At 34.4% G+C, this 22,672-nt stretch overlaps 1 long non-coding RNA gene across 1 annotated transcript in view; it reads left to right on the top strand.

Moving 5' to 3' along the window:
- LOC138813529 (uncharacterized) overlaps nucleotides 1-22,672 on the top strand; it is a 46,188-nt gene that overhangs the window by 16,380 nt on the left and 7,136 nt on the right. The gene's annotated exons all lie outside the window — the stretch shown is intronic.

The raw sequence follows: 22,672 nt of genomic DNA, 5'->3' as shown, positions 1-22,672 counted from the left end.
ATCATATATGAAGATCCAATTTTCAAAATTTCTTTCAATATTTAGGAGAATTGTATTTTTTTTCTTTTTCTATTACTGTGCCAGTCAGAGTAAACTAGCTACATATTTTATTCAGCACACTCCTTTCAAAATGCAATTTTTGTTGAATATGTGTTATTTAGCTCTTAAATTTGAAAGAAATAGAGAGACAATCAGATTTCCTCAGGTGAAAAGGTTTTATTATAAGATCCCCAGAAAAACAAATATGCAAAGGAAATTGGTGGTTTAGTCAGTTGCAGAAATCAGACTTGTGTCTAAGCAAAATTACTTTTGTTTATACTACAATAAAATTCCTAAATATCCTAATAACAGTCCTAGTCCTATGCTATTCTTTTGATTCAGTTTCTCCCTCTCTTTCCTTCCCTCCCCACCCATCCCCTTCCTCCACCCCACCTCCCCGGCCTATGCGTGTGTTTAGTTCTTCCATCACTTTGGACTTAGCCAGAATTCTGCTTGTTGGAGTTTCTGTGTTGTGTGTTTTGGCTTGTGCTCTTCCTAACTGGCTTTGTTATTGTTTTTGTGTCTCACATTGGAACTCCCAAGTGTGAAAAATGGATTCTATATTTTTTGTTGCTTTAGAACATCTTTATTGATTCAAAGGTTGGCACACTAGCACTTTATGAACTTCTAGCCAACAATTTGTCTTTGTATCTGATGTTCATCTTTTTCTTTTTTCCTTGTTGAGGAAAAATTTGATTGGCTGAGAAAAATTTTTATGTTGCAGTCTGTACAAGTAGCCTTGTTTTGATGGGGAATTTACAAAAGGTGACATGGGTGATAGCTGCTCCGGGCTTCCTGATATTTGTTACAGAAGGAATTCTTCAATTTTAGTATATGTGCTGCCAAAGCAAACACAGGAATTCTTCTTCAGACTTTAAAATTTGCTAACTTTTATGAGCAGTGGTGTTGATGGTAATCCAAAGCGCTGATTAGAATCGAGGTGCTTCTGTAGAAATATTGGCATACTGTACTCTCTAGGTCTTAAAGAAATGGCATCGCCAATTCATTCATTGTTTATATTTTCCTAAGTGCCATTTTTGGAGAATTGTGTAATGAAATAAATTTTATAATGTCTCTGGTAAATGTATTTGATTTGACTGTCAGATAAATATTGACTTAGAATAAATGCTAACTTTAAATTTGAAAGATATAAAAGAAAAAACATGCACACTAAGTGTAATTGATGGTGAGTGCTTAAACCATGTGTGGTTATGTGCGTGCATGTGTATGTGTGTGTGTATGATTTATTTTTGACAAATGAATAGTATTTCTCAGAAAAAATGTATGAGTCTTTTCATTTAAATAGATTGTTAAATGGTTTGCATTGTCCCACATTGAAGTCACTAACAAGATTACTTAATAAAATGTTAACTTTATAGAATATTATAAAATATTCCAGAATGAAACAAATATTTGATGTTACTTTGTATGAGTATGCCTAGAAAATTAGACATTTTATAATATCTACTTGATGAATAAATGGAAAATGTGTGTGTTTGTGTCTATGTGTGTGTGTGTTTGTGTGTGTGTGTGTTTTTTTGTGTGTCTGTATGTGTGTGTGGATAATAGGTCTTGAACTTGGGGCCTAGAGATGTTCTTACCTGACTTTTTAGTTTATGGTTAATGCTCTTCACTTTAACCATAAATCCACTTCTGTTTAGCTAGAGATAAGTGTCTTGGGGATTTTTCTTCTCAAGCTGAATTCAAACCTCAGTTCTTAACTACTCAGCCTCTTAGTAGCTAAGATATAGAGGTTAGGTACCAGGGTCAGTCAAACTTTTCTGAAATGTCTTTGCAAGTTTTTATTTAACTCTAGTATAGAATCATTATATCAGTGAATTTTCTACATTTCCAATACTAAACACAATTAATTTATGCTACTAGTGTATTATCTTAATAGTATTATATATAAAAATACCTACCCACAATACATACTTATGTAAATAGTTGATAGTCTACTTTAATAACAATATTACTTTTGTTTTTGCTTGTTCTCTAACAGCATAGCTCATGCCTTACAGTGAAAAATACAAACAAAAGAATAAATAAGTGAAAAAACTAGCAACTCATAAAAAATAGTCACATAAAGAATTACATTTCACTAAAATGTACAAGTCACTAAAATCATTGAATAAGTGTAATTTATGTTCATATTCCTAAAACCCAGACCTAATAGACCTGGAGAACTAAAGACTACCAACACTTCCTTCTTGTTATTTTTTATTATTTTTTATTTTTTGGGTCCAGCCGTGGGGCCTGAATTCTGGGCCTGGGCGCTGTCCCTCAGCTCTTCAGCTCAAGGCTAGCACTCTACCACTTAAGCCACAGTGCCACTTCTGGCTTTTTTCTTTTTGCTTATGGGGTGCTGAGGAATCGAACCGAGGGCCTCATGCATGCAAGGCAAGCACTCTACCACGGAGCCACCTTCCCAGCCCCCCCTTCTTGTTGTTTTTGAGACAAGAGACTAGCACAGGTTGTCCTTAAACTCATTAATTTCTGCTTCAGACTCCAATGTGCTGAAATTACAGGCCTGGGGGACAAACCCATCTTAGATTACACATTTTTTAAAGGTAAAAATAACCAATATCTTAACTTGATCTCTAGGCTGTTTGTATTTTCTTTTTTCCTCTTCCCAATAAATTTAGAACTTGAAAAAAATGGGTTTAGAGCAGAAAGATCAATCATATCAAGTGTTTACTGAATTAATTTACCATTGCACGAACATTAGATTTTCAAAATGTAATTAGATTTACAATGGGATTTAACAGGAAATGTTGGTTTTAATTTACTGAAAGGTTACTTCTTTCACATTGCAAATGAGGATAACTGTCTTGCAACCTAATCATATGAGGCTGTTGCTCTTACCAAAGCAAAATGCTTCTCTAAAATGATGTCATTATTGTTGTATGACAACATAGAAAATCTGCCAAGGAGGCAGTTTATAGGTGATGTTGGGCTGGCAAAGTCTATTTACTCTATTTTTTGAAAGAGATAAGTGGGATTTTTTGGCAGAATAATATAAGGGAAAAATTGAATTTTGTGTATATTATACAGCTCGAGAAATAAATTAATATTATTACAATTTCTGAGTTAAATATAATATGGAAAGCATATATTTTCAAAGCTTTGGTCTTTTCAAAAGCATTTGTGGGCTTGGTGCTGGTAGATCTAGCTAGTCGGGAGTCTAAGGTCTGTGAATTGAAATTAGAAGCAAGCTCAAGCAGACTAATCTGTAAGACACTTATTTCCAATTATCCAGGAAAAAGTTTGTAGCTGGAGGCACATAGTAGAGCACCTACCAAACTAAGGTCTAAACCTTGAGTTCTAATCCCAATCCAGCCACAAAACAAGTCTTGTGGAGGAGATAATGGGAGGGTTTGGATGGAACAGGGACAGATACAGTAAGAATACTCAAAGCACATATGTGATAAGTGAAATGGGAAACATGATATGAGTTTGAGAAGGAAACAGGAAAGATGGGATAGAATGATGGGTGGATGGACCTGACCAAGGAACACTGGACAACTAGATGGACACATTAAATTGTAACCCTTATGCAATCATTTGAAGTTTAAGGGAAAAATAATTAAATTTGGAGGAATAATCTGAATTTTCTGAAATCTAGAAGAAAATTTCATGCATGTAAATAGAGCTATTGTCATGTCCGTTTCATGGTAATCTGCCTTTCACTATATCATTCTATTACTCAAAAGGCTGAGTACTCACCATACCTAAACAGGCCAGCGTGTTATCTTCTGTTGTTATAACCTGACCCAGAATCCTCTCTGGTAAGAACTGACTCTAGATTTTGGACATGTACTATAAATGTTTTTTTCTTTTTTGGGCAATACTTCTACAACTGAAAAATGAAATGGTATTTCAGTGTCCTTGTACTTGTAACTAAGCTGTATAGAGTCTGTTTTCAGAGTGTCACAGTTTTCATGTTCATTAACAATTGAGAATTGCCTGCATAGACTGCCTCTGGAACTTGTTTACAGGGGAGGAAAGTTGAAGCATCATGGAACTTTTTTAACATCCAAATAGTTCAAACCAGTTTAGAAATATTCAACGATCTCTGTGTCATTCCTCCTTTCTTGCCAACCATTCTGATGTTTCTAGCTATCACTTTTCTGATAATCAACTTGAATTTCTGCTAGGGTATAAGGATATTAGTACTCTTGCTTATAATCTGTGTATTGACTTGAATCCACATATAATGGGCTGACTATTGTGCAATGCTCATTGCAGCAATGTGTGACATTTAATTTACAATTTGTTTTAATGACTGTTAGAATGAGAATTTTTTCATTATTGGGAAGTATATTTTATTCCAATTATGCCAATTGAATAGAAAATAAGACAGGCTTAGGTAAACAGTATATATTTATTTTATTTAATTGTGGAGTTTTTGGTAAACATAAAAAATAAAGAAACTTTACTATTCAGGTCTATAACATCAAAATTGCTTTCTCATCAAATGCTGCAAATAACAGGTAGGAAAACAGAATTGATATTTTAGCAGGAGCTCACTATAGCTATTATGGTTTTCTGTCAGCACACAAACTATGAGGTATACATTTTAAAGATAATAGTCCAATTGTTTTCTTGAGTAAATAGATGCTGAATTCCTGGTGTGAAAAAATGATTTTTTTTGAAAAACAATGGAATTTTTTGCCATATATAACTTAAGCTTTGGTAGCCATTAGACACAAATAAATAAGCAGCATAATTCATTGAATAAAATTATGTTTGTGAGTATAGAAATATGATATGATTCTTGTAGGACTAGGCTAGAATGAGGACAATGTTTTACTTGAAAGTGTGTAATATCATTACAGGCAGAAGTATCAAATGCACTAAAATGACGAAACTTGTTAAAGCATAGTTAGAGTAAGAAAAACATATATGTATATATGTATATGTATATATATATATATATATACACACACACACAGCTCTGGTTCACAGAAATCTTGCATAATCAACTAATTTTCATTAGAGAAGTTATGATTACACTTAAAGTGCTCATATTGATTTTGATAATGTGAAATATAGAATATAGAATATTTGAATCTCTACAACTGTCTACAAGGGAAAAATATATCCAGAAAATGCCTTTTAAAATGGTCCTAGTAAGGTCAATGTGGTGGTCTGTCATTGGCCTTCTTAGACATATTATGTTTACTATGCAGACCCTTTGACAATCTATTAAAATGTGTGGATTCACACATTATTTTCTGAGAAATACTAGTAATTTGTCAAAAAAAAACCAAATCATATACACACCTACACACACAATGTTTAAGCACGCATCATCAATTAAATTTAGTGTGCATAGTTTTTACATGTTGGTATCCTTCTGTATAAAACTTTACCCTAAAGAAATTCAGTGATTTTCCTCTTAGAGTGGATAACAAAATCTAATTACGTTCCTATTTAGAATGCTTCAGTATTGCACATTACATGTAGCTTAGATTTTCAAGTTGCTTTCCAGCTAAATGATATCACTTATCTCCAGTTACTCTTTAAACATTTATAGAAATAGGCCTATTACGGAAGCTTCAAGAAACCGCATACAAAACAAGATACGTGCCATGGAATTCTTAACAAAGAAATGCAAGTGTGGCAATGAAGGTTTTTATGAGCTTCATTTGCTAGCCAGTTATTTTTTGGACTTAACTTGATTTATTAGATTTTTTCAGATAATAGTTAATTGAGAGTAAATATCAGTCTTTACTTTTTTATTTTTACTTTTCTTTAATCAACTCAGTTACCATACATTTCTCAAGGAAAAAATAAAAAGCTGTTTTATGATCTATAAAAAGACTGAAGAAGCAAAGTAAAACTCCTAATAATATAGAGTTATGTTGCATTAAAGCTAAGGCTGAGGAAGATTTGAATTATTGTCTCTACATCTTAGAACCCTAGGTGAGATGAGTTAGGCTATAGTTGATAATAATTTCCTAAACTTTGGTAGTTATTGTACTTTGTGTACTATTTGCATAATTTTTTCACATTAAATTTGGGTCTTTTAACTGATTACAGTGGCAATTTATCATAAAATCTTCTTTTTTTGGTTGGTCGTGGGGCTTGAACTCTGGGTCTGGGCGCTGTCCCTGCGCTCTTCATCTCAAGGCGAGCGCTCTACCTCCTGAGCTACAGCACCACTTCCAGTTTTCTAGTGGTTTATTGGAGATCAGAGTCTCATGGACTTTTCCGCCCGTGCTGGCTTTGAACCGTGATCCTCAGATCTCAGCCTCGTGAGTAGCTAAGATTACAGGCATGAGCCACTGGCGCCTGGTCTCATTAAATCTTTAGTCTTAAATTTTTATTTTCATACCATTGTTATTAAACTTACAGTAAGATCAAAGAGGATTACATTTACCATTTAGTGTATAGAGACAATTGGAAGAACTGATTTTTTTTCTAACTTGAAATTAGTCAATAGATCCCTCAAAACAAACATCTATTACATACTTATATCTATATGAAATTATTTTGGACACTTAATTAAATATTTGTCACTCAGATATGTCCTTATCAGTTGTATAGGGGATAAAAACATTTCAATATGGCAAGTAAAATAGATTATTTAGAATGTTCAAACTAGGAACTTGAAAGTAAATTATAATATAAAGTTTCTCTCTCTCTCTCTTTTTTTTTTTGTCAGTCATGGGGCTTGAACTCTGGGCCTGGGCACTGTCCCTCAGCTCTTCAGCTCAAGGACGAGCGCTCTACCTCTTGAGCCACAGTGTCAATTCCGGTTTTTGAGTGGTTTATTGGAGATAAGTGTCTCATGGACTTCCCTGCCCAGGCTGGCTTTGAACAGTGATCCTCAGATCTCAGCCTCCTGAGTAGCTAGGATTACAGGCATGTGCCATGGGCGCCTGGCTAGTTTCTCTTTTCTAAACTTCCACAATTATTTACATGCTTTTAAACATTCTTCCAGCTTGTCTGGTTTGTAAATGAATGTCTAATTCCCAAGGACATGAATTATGCCATGTCCATCATTTTATGTAGCATAATACCAATTGTGTTAAATACATCATTTATTTCATTTTATGTTTTCTTAGTTGTACTCAATTAAGAAGACATATGTTAGGTAGATTTAAATGTTTCTTCTGAAAATTCTCACATTTATGGAAGGAACAGCATCGTTTTAGTTCCTTTGGCTGGGATAAAATTCTACCAATGTTGGTAAGTTGAAGAATTTTATTTCCCTGTCCACAGTGATACACACAGGAACATCCAGAAGACTAAGATCTAAGGAGGCATAGAAGCTCTTTTCTGGGACTATTTGGAAAAATGTTCCTGTTTTTCTGTTAGTGGTAATGATTGTGGTTATGGTTGTGTTTAATTTAATTTATTTTTTGGTTGGTCGTGGGGCTTGAACTCTGGGATTGGGCGCTGTCCCTCATGTCTTCATCTCAAGGCAAACATTCCACCGCTTGAGCCACAGTGCCACTTCCGATTTTCTAGTGGTTTATTGGAGATAAGAGTCTGACGGACTTTCCTGCCCGGGCTGGCTTTGAACTGTGATCCTTAGATCTCAGCCTCCTGAGTAGCTAGGATTACAGCTGTGAGCCACTGGCGCCCAGCTCAATGTGTTTAATTTTATTCTTTTGGATTTCTCCTGCCTGTGAAGGCTGAGTAATTTAAGGGAAAGAAGACAATATTACATCAGAAAATATTGTCTTCCTCCATGAAGACTCTAAGGCTGAGACCCACATGAGATAAAAAAGCTGAGAATAATGCTGCAATAAAGATAGTTTATGCCCAGAAGTATATATAAATGTCCAGAAGTGGGATTTCTGGGTCATAGGGGGATATGTGTGTGTGTACATATATATGATATATATGTATATATGTTTGTATGTATATATATATATATATAAATGCACACAATAGAATTTTATGATTCCATCAGAAAGCATGACATGGCCCCATTTATTAGGAAATGGACAGACATGGAAAACATTTTATTAAATGAACTAAGCCAGATCCAAGAAATATAGGTCCCATGATTTCCCTCATTTGCAATAATTAGCATAAATCTAGGATAATTTTGTCAGGTGAGCAGAAAAACTCAAATGCTATGTACATATGACTATATAAGATGAACACTATGTTGAAAACGAACATTACAACTTCGGGGTGGTGGTAGTTGTGGAGGTGGGAGGGAAAGGATGGTAGGGGGAAAACAAAGGAGAAGGCAACAATGCTGCTCAATAGGAAATCTACTCATTACCTTGCTCATGTAACTGTAACACCTCTGTACACTAGTTTTCCAATAAAAAATATATTTAAAAAGATGATGCTAAGTGAAATGAAGCCCAAGATATGGACACAGAGGTCTTTCTTCATTGTGGTTGTTTTCAATGTACTATGTGATTTTTTTTTTTTTTGTTTCTTTTGTATGTTCTTTCCTCTGTTGTCACTGTAATTGATTTTGGTACCCTGCATCTTGTATATGCATTTATCTAATTTTGGGAGGGGAAGGGGAATAACAAAAATGCTGAAACAAGTACACAGGAACATCCATTGCAACAATGATACCAACAAGACACTATATAATATTGGAAATGAAGGTTACAACTTCAAGGGTGGGGGAGGAGTAAGGGAAGTAGGGGAGGGAAGGGATGGTAGGAGAACAACAAAGGAAGGGTAACAATGTTTGAAAAGAAATGTACTTATGACCTTTTTCATGTAACTGTAACCCCTCTGTACAGCATCTTTAAAAGTTTAAAAAAAGAAAAGCTGAGGAATTGGGCACAATGGAGTTTCAGTGATGGAAAGAATTCTGAAATTCCCACCAGGGACTTCAAATTTCTGTGAGCTGTTGCATCAGAAGTTTTTGGGGGTTTTTTGGTTTTTTGTTTTTGTTTTTTTATCAAGCCGCTGTTTTGTGTCACAGCCATTATATCATAGTATTTGTAAGAAAAAGTTCAAGGAAAAAAATCTGAAGATGCCAGGCAGTACTTATAAAAATGCTTTACACTTTAGAATCCCTAGTTTTGCTTAGGTAGAGTTAGGTTGTCTGAATATACCATTTGCTTCATAGGAATTTGTAAATGTAGAAAGTAGACTAGTTCACAAAGACAAACTAAAACTGCTTATGTATAAGTGTCTCTCTTTTTCCACACACATAACACACACTTGCTCCTGTCAGACATGAAAATAATTCTATGTGTCCCATCTGTATTTCTCTCATCTGGCATATGTCACAACCAAGTTGACTCTCCTCAACACAAGCATTCCATTCCATTTTCTCAGTAAATGATGATCTGGTTCTATGTACTGCTGGTAACATAGGTAGATTTTATCATTAGAGAATATGCAGCAATTTATGAATCACTAATCTGATTTAGGAAATATTTATAAAGGTGTTACATTGTGATATGTACAATAACAAAAAACAAACTAATAAAATATGCAATTACCAAACTAATAACATAACTTTACCCAATAGAAGAAAAGGAAAAAATCTGTTATGCCTGGGTAGATATTTATTATTTTATAGAATCATAATTTATAGAAAGTATTGAGGGGGCTGGAAAATTGGAAAAGTGGAAGAGTACTTGCTTAGCATGTATGAAGCTGTGGGTTTAATTCCTCAGTAACACATAAACAGAATAAGCTAGAAGTGGTGCTGTGACTCAAGTTGTAGAGTGCTACACTTGAGCAAAAGCAGCTCAGGGACAGTGCCCCAGCCCCAAGGTCAAGCCCCAGGAATGGCCAAAGAAACAAACAAACAAACAAATAAATAAACAAGAAAGTATTAAGAGGACAAAGAAGTTATATCCTACTCAGTCAGTAGATTTTTTTTCTCCTTGAGTAATAGCTGCAACTGTGTGCAATGTATGTGTGTGTGTGTCTTTGTGTGTGTGTGTGCATATATCTATCTATCTAGATAGATAGATATAGTGTGTGTGTATGTAATGTATATATACACAATACTCTCAGGAGGTTGAGTTGAATTCAGTTCTTATTAGCAAATACCAAAAATTACTTGCTTATCAAAGAATAATTGTCTGACTTTAAGTACTATTATATAATTAGCAGCCACGACTGAATATGATGAATTAAAATGTCCGAGAAAAGGGCTCAGTTTGGAACATGATATTAGTTGAAGGATGTTTTCCCAGGAATTAAAGATTATGGCCATTTGGTCCTTAATTCATTTTTGATTAAAATATTTAAGTATTTAAGTACAATCACAATGTGAATGACTTTGTTTGTCCTCATTTTAGTACACTGAATATTTTTTAATAAATAGTAACACATAAGTTAATTAGTGACCTCAGAACAAAAGTTAAATAAATTAAACTCAAATAGGAAGCAGTATAACAGTAAGCCTGTTGCTGACAGATGATATGATAGCTGATATTATCACATATTCTGATCCTTTCTCCTTTTTCACAGTTACTATGATAAATAAAACAAAACAGGAAATATCACCCATTTTATCCTCTATAAAAAGGATTCAATCAAAGAGCTCTGATATAATGTAGATTTTAATGGACAGATGATCCCTAACTGATACCACATGAACTGAAACAATTGTATTTTCTATTCCAAGTGCTATTCTTGCCAATTCTTTCTCCCAGAAGCTCCATATTGTAGTGAGAAACTTTCATTTGTAAAATTGATACACGCATATTTTGTAATTTCTGGACATAATTTCTGGAGTAAAAGCCCCATCTGTTTAAGCTCTCTGCTGGTGTGGGAGAATCAACCTTCCCTTGCTCCCTACTACATTTGCACCATCGGGCACTGGAGTTGGAAGTTGAGGATAAAGTATTGGGTAATAGTTCTTGTACTGCATGCTAAAGTTACTTAATATTTTTGAGCTTTTATTTTCTTATTTGTAAACACTTAGATGGAAGGAGTTAAGTGCTTAAATGCTCGAACTCAAAGTCCACATTTTACATCCTCTACCATACCGTTTACTAATCACATGATCATGGATAACTTTGAGATCTTGTTTCCTAGAGGTGAAAAATGTGAAAAGTGTGTTTTGCCTTGTAAAGCACTTACAGTACTGCTCTGCTCAAAGTTAGCACACCACAAATTCAGGCCAGTGTTGATACAGTTCATATTTCTGGTGGAATCTCAGGGCAATAATCTCTTTCCTTCACTACTTTAAGTGTAGTCCTATTTATTTCTTCACATTGTTTAATAATAAAAAATAGAGAAAAAATGGTAAATCTAATTTGGTATTGCAATCATTTTAAATCTCATCTTCTGTTGATTTATGAGAACAAATAATTATAAGTATTCTTGTGAAGATTAAATGTTATTTATTTCAAGTTTTAGTGAAAAGCTTGGCTTCATTCAGATCTCATACACTATATATGATTGTTGTCACTCTAGAAAGGGTTTAAAACATACACAGAAACAAACACATACACAGACACAACTTCACACTTCTTTTAACATCAGTTTACCCATAAATTTATGTGAACACTCCCTTTGAACCTAATTTGTACTCTTAGCCATATGGCCATGTAGGATTCTTTCTAAGATTTCTTCACATGCTTTATAGTAAAATTATACATAAGAAAAGAAATATGCCCCATCATTTCTAATGCATAATTTTGATGTATATGATATGACCATCTGGGTTAGGGAGAGACAGTAGAGAAATATAAAACAACCCATATGTCTTATGAGTGTTATTTCCAGTATTATTATTGTTATCGTTTAAATATTATACTCATAATTGTTTTTCCTTTTCTCTAAGACAAATGAGTGTTGATGTCACTTTTGCGAATTTTTTTTCTGTCTAGTTTCCCCATTTAGTAGTATATCTCTTAAACAGGGGAAATCTTCCAGGGTTGGGAAGGTGGCTCAGTGGTAGAGTGCCAGCCTTGCACCCATGAGGCCCTGGATTCAATTCCTCAGCAACACATAAGCAGAAAAAGCCAGAAGTGGCACTGTGGCTCAAGTGGTAAAGTGCTGGCCTTGAGCTGAAGAGCTGAGGGACAGCGCCCAGGCCCAGAGTTTAGGCGTCATGACTGACATTAAAAACAAAAAAACAAAAAAAAAAAAAACCGGGCGCCGGCGGCTCATGCCTATAATCCTAGTTACTCAGGAGGCTGAGATCTAAGGATCACAGTTCAAAGCCAGCCCAGGCAGGAAACTCCATGAGACTCTTATTTCCAATAGACCACTCAAAAACCGGAAGTGGTACTGAGGCTCAAGTGGTAGAGCGTTCGCCTTGAGCTGAAGAGCTGAGGGACAGCAGCACCCAGGCCCAGAGTTCAAGCCCCAAGACCGACAAAAAAAAAATAGATAAATAGATAGATATCTATATATATCTTCATTTTGTTCAGGCTATTTTGTCATTGAGTGAACATCATAGTATATTTCCCCAGACTTAGAGAGTACACTAGATCACTCAACTGATCGGGTTCTTTCTGCTATCCTTGTTCTTTTTATTTTCTTTAAATTATGTTTAAGTAGTTTCACAAAGAGGTTGTCATTTAATAAAGCAGTTTATGAATACAGTATATCTTTATCAATATCAACATGTTCACCCAACCCTCCATTAGCCACCCCTACTCTCAGTCTTCTTAATTTTGTAGGATTCACATAGATTCTTGACTGCATTCTCCTAGTTTCAACACTTCATTTGTCCATCTCTTTCCCACTGGTCTCAACATACCCTTTTAAGTACCAGCTTCCCGGTATTTTATTTTGATGAATTTTGACTTCACCTTTCTAAAACATTATCTTGTATATACACTTCTCTAATTTGGGGAGGGGAAGGGAAAAAACAAAATTCTTAAATAAGCATACAGATTGACCCATTGTAACAATGAGATGTACAAAACACTATGTTGAAAATAAACTTTACAACAGGGTGGAGGTGGTAGTTGTGGAGGTGGGAGGGAAGGGATGGTAGGGAGAATACAAAGGAGGAAGCAACAATGTTCAATAGGAAATGTACTCATTACCTTACTCATGTAACTGTAACCCCTCTGTACAGCATTTTTACAATAAAAATTATATTATTTCATTTCTCCCCTGAATCTACAATATTTAGGTTAATATGTTAGTGTATACTTGTAGGCCAGCCAAATTATTTAGCTTGGATTCTTATAAGCTAAATCTAGTTTCCATGTATATGGGAAAACATGGATCCTTTGTCAGACTTATCTCATTTAACAAAACTATTCCCAGGTCTTTCCATTTCTTTACAACTGGTAGAGTGTGAGATTTTATCTCATCCTAGTTAGAATAGCCATTATAAGGGAAACAAATGATGAGATATGGTAGTCAAGAGGTGGCCAAAGGGAAACTCTAATACACTGTTGGTGGGAATGTAAACTTGTTCAACCCTCTGGAAAGCAGTCTGGCAGTTCCAGTAATTGTACTCCTGGCCATTTATCTAAAGATTGCAAACAAGGATACAGTAAAGCCACCAGCACAACCATATATCTTGTCCATTAACCATAGCAAATGTATGGAATCAGCCCAGATGCCCCCTAAAGGATAAATGGATCAAGAAAACGTGGTATATACACAATGGGACTACTCATTCATTAGAAAGAAGGATATGTTGCCATTTGTAAAGAGATTCTTTAGATACAAGATGCATAGAGTTGTAGCTGATGTAACACGGCACACTGTTTTACAGTAAACTGTTAATAGAAGGAATAAGTATAAAATAACAACCCAATTCATAGTAGAGTAAAAGATACCCATAATTTAATTACATATGACAAGTAATTACATATGCTTTTAAAAGACTGACAGTGGAGTACATTTGTTTCCATCAGCCTCACAGAAAACACATGAGCAATCCCAACATTAGATGCAGGATTTTTTTTCCATTTCATTATAACTATCATACAGTATGTGCTAACTTTTGAACCCCAGTTGTGTGATTAGATTATATGAATTATTAGATTATATGAATTATTAAGGTGTACATTTTATTTAGGTACCACAGTGGAAAGTTCTATCAAGTGTCTTTCTGCTACAATAGATTATCTCTTTTTGAAAAATAGCTATACATCAGCTGATTTTTCTCTGGATAGCTTCTGGATAGCTTAATGACTATCTGAAAGTTTCAGATACATTATGTCACAAAGGAAATTCTTAATTCCTACACTGTCCTCTCCTAGGTTATAGCCATTCAAAGCTAAAAAAAATTTACAATTAAGCCATGCTTGCTTCTGCTTTTCACTTGTTATCCTTTTACCACATTATTATTGTTTCATCATTCCGTATAACTGAATAATAACTTGTAATTGACCACCTTCTCTCCTTTCTTCCTTCGACATTATGGGTACCATGACTAGTTACCACCAGTTTCCTTCACTACTCAAAAAGCTTCTTAATTAGTGTTCATGTTTTCTCCATGTTTTCCTCAGCCCCTGTAACTCTTTAAAAGCAAATCTGTCTTTTTCTACTGAATTTTCCTCTGAGTATTTCCAATAAATTTCCAATTTCACCAATATCTACACAATTTTGCATCACCTGAGTATAAATTTCCCACGATTTGTTGTGCTTTCTCTGGACACTAACAGCAGATTTGGCCATGCTTCTGCTTTAGTAATTTCTGTTCTCTTGTATTCAGCAGCCTTCTTATCATTCTTTCATTATAATTCTATCACCTATTTATTATGCAGTGTTCTATTGCACAGTATGATGAGTATAAATGATCACTATAAATAATAACACACTTCCATGTTTGTGGAAATTTTTACCACAATAATGAAACATGTTGGGGGAAAATATGCATGTTTTACAGTATACTTAAATACTGAACAGGGTCTCTATGTTTATCAATACATTTTATCCATTAATATGCAGTTTTATGTTTTTAATATCTGTTAAAAATCAATTCAAAAGGTAAAAAGAAGTGAGTTTCTGAATACTAATAAAGTGAGAATCAAGCCCAGCTTTCTCTTCTCCTAAGATTTGTCAAGATGCTTTTAAGATTCTTCATTTTTCAAGTCAATGATCTGCCCAAGGTAGTATGTCAGCATATACTTAAATATATCATTGTTTTTCCTGTTTTTGAACTGCTAGTCCAAAGATTTGTTTCTCTCCATTTTGAAAATACTTTACTTAATCATCTATTGGTCTGTTTTTTTTAGGTTTGTTCTTTGGGGGGATATTTAATATTGATATTTTTTGTCATTTTAGTTCTTTGTTGATTTCTAATTTTTCCTTATAAACCATCTGTTCTTTTCTATATTTACTATGTTATTTCTTGTAACTGTCATTCATACAAGTTTTGTTAAGTCTGTATCAATTTCTCTTTTATCTTTTTCATTGATTTTTAAAAAAAAAACTTTTCTGACCTCAATTTCATTTGAAAAAAAATATTATCTTTAATTATTTGTAGAAAAGGGTTTGAAGTCAACATGTCAATTTATGGGTACAATGAAAGTTGATCAATGTCACTTCTTCCATTGTTATCCTAATAATACCCCTATTTATCATTTCATTCTAGAGCTTTTAATTTACAAGCTTTTAATTTATACCATAGAGGAGATAGATAGATTGAGAGAGATCTATATCTGTTTATATCTATATCTATAGATAAAATGTATTGTGCTTGTTCTGGTGCTTAAACTCAGATCATGAACACTGTTCCTCAGTTGTTTGCTCAAGGCTACTTTTCTATCACTTGAGACACATCTCGACTTCCAGCTTTTTGATGTTGTTGTTGTTTGTTTGTTTGGTTGGTAGTTAATTGAGGATAATAGTCTCATGAACTTTCCTGCTTGGGCTAGCTTTGAACCTTGACTTTTAGTTCTCAGCCACCTTAGTAGCTAGGATTACAGGCATGAACTACCAGCATCAAGCCACTGAATACATATTTAACCTTAATTGAATATTAAAAAATAAGTTTATATTTTTACTTCTCCCCTGTCATAAACTTTCCTTTTTATACTTGTATTCATGCTTGTGATTTGATATGTCCTTTTGTGTATTCTTGTATCTTATCATCTCATATTTAATAAGAACCTTCATGTTCCCTATATACAACTTGTATTATGCACTTACATTATTTTAATTTGCTTATTTGAAGTAAAGAAACATCCTCTTTATTCATGTTTAGAAGAAATATATGAAGAAGGACCTGATGAGTGAAATTAACATAGATTTTTTTGAATAATCAGGCTAAGATTTGCCCTAAAGTCTATCTAAATTTACCTCTCAGCAATTTATCCTATAGGTGTAAACTTTGATCTACTATACTTGAGCTGACTTTCACACATAGACAAATCTATGAATTGGCTTTGATGTGTATGTGGCTTTGATGTGGATGTGGATGTGTTTACAAGTATAGCTGCAACAGACACACATATACACACATACCCCACAAACACACACACACACACACACACACACACACACACACACATATCTTTCTGACTAGTGTATCTGTATCCATGAAATATCCCCTGCTTCAACACATAGCACTTTTTTTTTTTGGTCCATCCTGGGGCTTGAACTCTGGGCCTGGGTGTTGTCCCCGAGCTCTTCAGCTCAAGGCCAGCCCAGTGCTCTACCACTTGAGCCACAGCGCCAGTTCTGGATTTTTCTGTTTATGTGGTGCTGAGGAATTGAACTCAGGGCCTCATGCTTGTGAGGCAAGCACTCTATCACTGAGCCCCTTCTCAGCCCACGTAGCACTTTCTAAAACTGTTTAGTTTTTGTTAATTTAGTTAAGGCTCTTCTGTCCTTTCTTATTTAAAAAAAAACTGTCAAAGTACTCCTGTAACATGCAAATAAGTTGCTAATTTATGCCATAATAGGGATTATTGGTTTTGCCTACCGTGCAGTAAAATACTAACTCAGCAATCTGGAGATACTGAAATCTTGCACATTCTAAAGGATGGTTCCTTGACCCACCTCTGGGAGGTAACTTCTAAGGCCTTAAAATATCAAACTTAATGAGTTTATTTGCATATCTATTGCTTTGGAACTTGCCAGCTGGTTTAGGATAAGCATTTGATTCATGTGGCTTATGGGGTGGCTTGGTCTGTGACTTCTGGAGAGACTTGTGGCTGACGCTGAATCACTGAGACCATAACAACTGGCATTCTTAAATCATGCAAGTCCAGTAACAGGCCCAGATACCCAGATAGAAGTTAGAATCTCTGACTGATAATATGAGGTTTGTTGTTCAACATTACTTCAGGGAGAAGAAAGAATGTTAATGTGACTCTAGTGAAAAATGATAAGAAAAAGCTTGTGTTTACTCAGTTTGATTGTTCCTATGTGTCTTTCACTTTGGTGGATTTTAATCATTAATTATTATTTTGCGAAATAAGCTATACTGGTGAGTATAAACAACTTTTCTGTGTTATAAGATTCTTGTGCATTGGTGAAACTGAGGATGGCCTTGGAGAAGTCTTGCACATCTACTTGCTCAACCACCTATGATGCGTCCACTTCCTGTGCCAATCTTTGACTTCAGAGCAGGCTTCCCTCCTAACCTGACTTCACAGCACTTGGTGGCTTTTCTTCGAATAAAAATTTCAGAATGTTATCTTGGAGTTGCATTGTTAAAGTTGATGTGCTGGAAATGTTGCTTGCCTGATGCATATTGATCATTTGAGAGGCAAGGTTCACAGATGAAACTTCACAGATGAAAAGCAGAAATTGGTTGCTGCAAATGAGCAAGTGTATGATGGAAAACAGATTTCTTATACTTCTATTGCAAACTTATTCAAGTTGAATCATTGGTAACTGCTCATCTTTGTGGCTGTTCTTAAAAACTATGAAACAATACAAAATTTTATATAGCTATCTTCTGAAAAACAGTATTTTGATTTATACTTGAAAAATTATGACTTTCACAGTAATCACATTTAAACTTTCTAATCAATTTGAAATTTTATTTAATTTAATCTTTGCTCAATTTTCCATTATATACATATATATGTATATACATATATGTATTCTGTTGGTTGTTATCAAATGATGCCCAGTTGATAACCAGTTGAATTTGTGTGTGTGTGTGTGTGTGTGTGTGTGTGTGTGTGCAGTTACTAGAGCTTGAACTTGTATCCTTGCATGTTAACATAAATATTTCCCTCAACGATGGTGCTCTACCACTTTTGCCATAGTTCTGTTACCAACATTGGTGGGTAATTGGAAATGAGTTACATAGACTTTCCTGCCCTGGCTGGCTTTGAACTTTGTTCTTCCGATATCAATCTACTGCACAGTTAGAATTTTACAGATATAGACTACTGGCTAAGAATTTATTATTGTGCTGTCAATTGCCCTAATATAAGGAGAAAAATTTGGCATAACTTCTTTTATTTTATTCAGTAGATTAATGGTTTTATTTTTATGTAAAAAGAAATATTTAAAAATTGAAAATCAGAAAAATTATAACAGATTTTTCTAAGATATTACAAAGGTAAGTTAAATATTCAGTTGGACTTATTATTACATTTATATATTGGGTAAAGTTTCTATATCTCAAAAAATTAAAATTATCTTGGCATTGTTCTGTGGTTTCTATACAAGCTTCTGAGAGAAAATGTGATTTGTATAGCCAAGTATCTTCAAAGCATCAATAAAACCAAATAAATTAATCTCAAATAGCATAATAAACATGTAATTTCACCAAAGGCAAGTCTTTGGAGTTTGATATCAACTCTGTATTTAAGAAAGCAAAATGCAATCATTTTATCTGAACATTGTGAACCAAAATATCGTTTTTCATTAGCATTTAGAGTACAAATATAAGGAGCTTTGTATTATATCTTTAGAATACTTTCTCTGACCTCTATTTGGTTGTATAGAATTGATATGCTGAATTATACCTGCCAGCCTTCTGTAGTGATGGAAATTCTATTTCAAGAATATAATACTCTAATGCATGGTATGACAGTAGGGCAAATAATATGAGTTCAATTGCAAATTATGTATGTGTCATTCATGTACATTGAGTCTAGGCAATATAAAGTAGTGTTAAGTGTTAATGCATGTGTAGATGATCATTTGCTGATACTGAGACTATCGTTTATAGTTTATATCACTTGTGTCATAAATATATTGTTTGTACTTTAAATGACAAAAATAATTTATAATTATTGCACTTATTGACAATAGTTGATCATATCATTACATGAAAATTTTCACTATGAAGAGCCTCAGTATTGCTGGGCCCTGATTGCTCACACCTGTAATTCTAGCTTCTCAGCAGACTGAGATCTTCAGATCATGGTTTGAAGCCAGCCGGGGCAGGAAAGTCCATGAGACTCTTATGTCCAGTTGACCACCCAAAAACTGGAAGTAGAACTGTGCCTCAAATTAGTACAGGGCTAGCCTTGAGCAAAAGAGCTCAGGGACCAATCCCTGTCTCGGAGTTCAAGCCCCACAACTGACAGAAAGAAAGAAGGAAAGAAAGGAAGGAAGGAAGGTAGAAAGGAAGGAAGGAAGGAAGGGAGGAAGGAAGGAAGGGAGGAAGGAAGGAAGGAAGGAAGGAAGGAAGGAAGGAAGGAGGGAGGGAGGGAGGGGGGGAGGAAGGGAGGAAGGAAGGAAGGAAAGAGGCAGAAAAAAGAGCTTTAGTATTGACCATGCAAACTTTGGCAAGTTTTTAGTAGAAGAGTGGTGAAGTACTAAGTACTGTCTGAGGCACTCTTTCTCTAGATCCTTTAGAGAGTATCTGATATTTGCAGATTTCAATCAATTGTAAGTTAGCAAAGTTTTCAGACAATATCTACAGTGTCTGTCACAATGGGACACATTAAATTATTCAACCATATTTTTGCCCAAGAAGTTACTCTTTGAAATACTTGCTTCTAATAGAGTTAATTTATTTTCTGGCTTGTTATTAGATGTTTTTTTTTTTAAAATTTTGCTTGTTTACTCATTTTTATTACTATATATGACTATCAATAAAGAATGTTAGCAATTTGTAAGAAATACCAAATTTTTGTTTTATTTTCCAAATTCTTCTTCCCTTTCACCCTACATTGATATACACCCATGAATGTGTATAATATAGTTCTACTCCAGAACCAAAATTCTTTCTTGTGCAGCTTACACATGCACACACACACACACACACACACACACACACACACACACACACACACACACACACACACACACACACACACACACACACCACACTGACATTTAAATTTTTTGTTTGTTTTACAAATGTTGTCCACTCTTCCTTGTGTAGTACGATCTGTGTGATTAGATTCTATCCAATAGCTTATAACAAATACCAAGAAGAGAAGCAAAATCATGTTCTATGTTCTGTATCTTTTTGTATTGGTAGACATGATGCTGTTCCCCCTACACTGAGAAACTGTAGTTTGAGATAGAGGAAGTTTGGTTTCCTGAAGTTTTGTAGCTTTCATATCAGCTCTCCTGCCTAGCTACATTTAGGCTGCTATGCCTAGGAGAAACTTCATTATGAAAGCTTATGTTATGTTTGCATCTTCATTGAAGCAGCTGGTGTCTGCATGCTATTTAATATTCTTCAGCTTACAGACAAACAGTGAGAATGCAAAAGCTGCTGCTAAGAATCTTTTTAGGTTTATCTCTTTGGATTTTATTGGGTTTGTTTTCTTGTTCAAAAAAGGTTATAGCTGAGAGGCCAAATTTCTTCAGACAGCAGATTCCTTCATTATTGTTTGTGGCATAAAAAATAAAACAAACAAAAAACCCATGGTGCTTATAGTAGTATAAGCAGTCTTCTTTAGTTATAGGCTTAGAAAAATTCTGCATTCTCAATTTCCTCTTCAGATTTTTTTCTTACTTTCTTTCTTTTTCTCTTTCTTTCTTTCTTTTTCTTTTTCCTGGTCATCTTTTGTTGTTATATTGAGCTTTGTTTCCTGATGGTTTTTAACAAGTTAGTTAATTCAGCTTTCAAACATTCTGAATTAGCCAGTATCCTTTTCTACATTTGATTTTGTTTCTGCTGTTTTGTCAAAGTTAGCTGCTATTGTTTACAATTAAGTCTTTATGCATACATGCTACCTGAAAACCTAGCTCAAGTAGATCTCTGTGTAGCTTAGCTTATCTCCTTAAAAGCAACACTTACATTTCTCAACTTATTAACCAAGTAAAAAATTCATAGCCTATAAACTTCACAGTCTTGAGAAGTATATTTTGTCCAATGATTGCTACATAATTTCTAGCTCAAGCACCACTCTGCTGAGGAGACCATTTTAATGCCATTGAAGAACAAAGCAATGTTGTTTTTGTAGACTTTCTTAGCCAACTTGTATTCTACATATCTTCTTTTTTCCCCCCAAAGATAGTATTGAAATACTTAGAGAGAAACTATAAATACCATGTAGTTTGGCAGCCCATGAAAGGTAACAGATGAAAGAATCTTAAAACTTACTTTTACCTATATGGATACTAGGAAATCAATCACATCAATCTACTCCTTAAACTGACAAACCTCTATGTTCATCTGAAGTTCTACTTCATCTTCCTTGTTAAGAAAGCACAACTGTATTACAAAAAAGGCCATTGATGTAACTTACCATTGATAAGTTACATATAGTACATATTATAAATAATACAGAAACTATAAGATTTATTTGTTTTAGCATATGAGACTTTAATGAAAAGGCATTTTATTTTAGGAAATGGAAAACACATTCTTTCTCAATAAATGTCATACTTTTATAATATCTAAAACTCCTGATTTCAAAACTTCAATTAAGAATTATCTGTAATTATTATCACTGTTTTTTTCTATCATTCTTCATTCCAAGACTTACATACCTAGTAACCTGAGCAAGAAGTTCCATTTATCCCTCCCCCACAGTATAACCCATGCTTTCACTGTATTTGATGTCGGTATAATTTGTGGAGGGGAAGGGGAAAAACAAGTCGTTTAAATAGGGATACAGGTGGACCCATTGCAACAATGAGAAGTACAAGTCGTTATGTCGAAAACGAACTTTACAACTTTGGTGGTGGGGGGGGTGGGAAAGATTGGGGGGTGGGGGAGGATGGGAAGGGATAGGAAAGGGAAACAAAGGAGGAAGCTACAAAGCTCGATAAGAAATGTACTCATTATCTTGCCCATGTAATTGTAACCCCTCTGTACAGTATTTTCACAATAAAAAAATAAAAATTATAATAAAAGAAGTTCCATTTACATAAGGAAATGAATAGAAACACATACTGGCTAATTATTCAAAATATTTCAATCAAAATTTATTTTTTGCCAAACATGTTATATATGTATTGTATCCCAATCACTATTATAACCAAAAATAGCTTCTTCATCCATTGAGTGAGCTCTTTGTCTTATATTTCCTATCAATTTGTATACATACAAAGATACATAGGAGGAAATAAATGTATTTAGCTTATTTGTCTCAAAATAGAGTATTAAATACCACGTTTTCATTGGAGTATAGATATAAAAATTCTAATAAAGATATGGTGATAGTAATGGGATGAAGATGGGCTGGACGGGCAGTGGTGACTCATGCCTATAATCCTAGCTAGTCAGGAGGCTAAGACCAGAGAATCATGGTCCAAAGTAAGTCTGGGTATTATAATCCATTAGCTCTTATTTTCAATCAACTATCAGTCTGGAAGTGGTAAAATGCTAGTCTTGAGCAAAAATCTCAGGCTCCAGGGACAGCATTCAGGCCCTGAGTTTAAA

This window comes from Dipodomys merriami, unplaced genomic scaffold (assembly GCF_024711535.1).
Source record: "Dipodomys merriami isolate MVZ:Mamm:240054 unplaced genomic scaffold, mDipMer1.0.p SCAF_6, whole genome shotgun sequence".
Classification (NCBI taxonomy): Eukaryota; Metazoa; Chordata; class Mammalia; order Rodentia; family Heteromyidae; genus Dipodomys; species Dipodomys merriami.
This window is presented reverse-complemented; position numbering and strand designations above follow the sequence as displayed.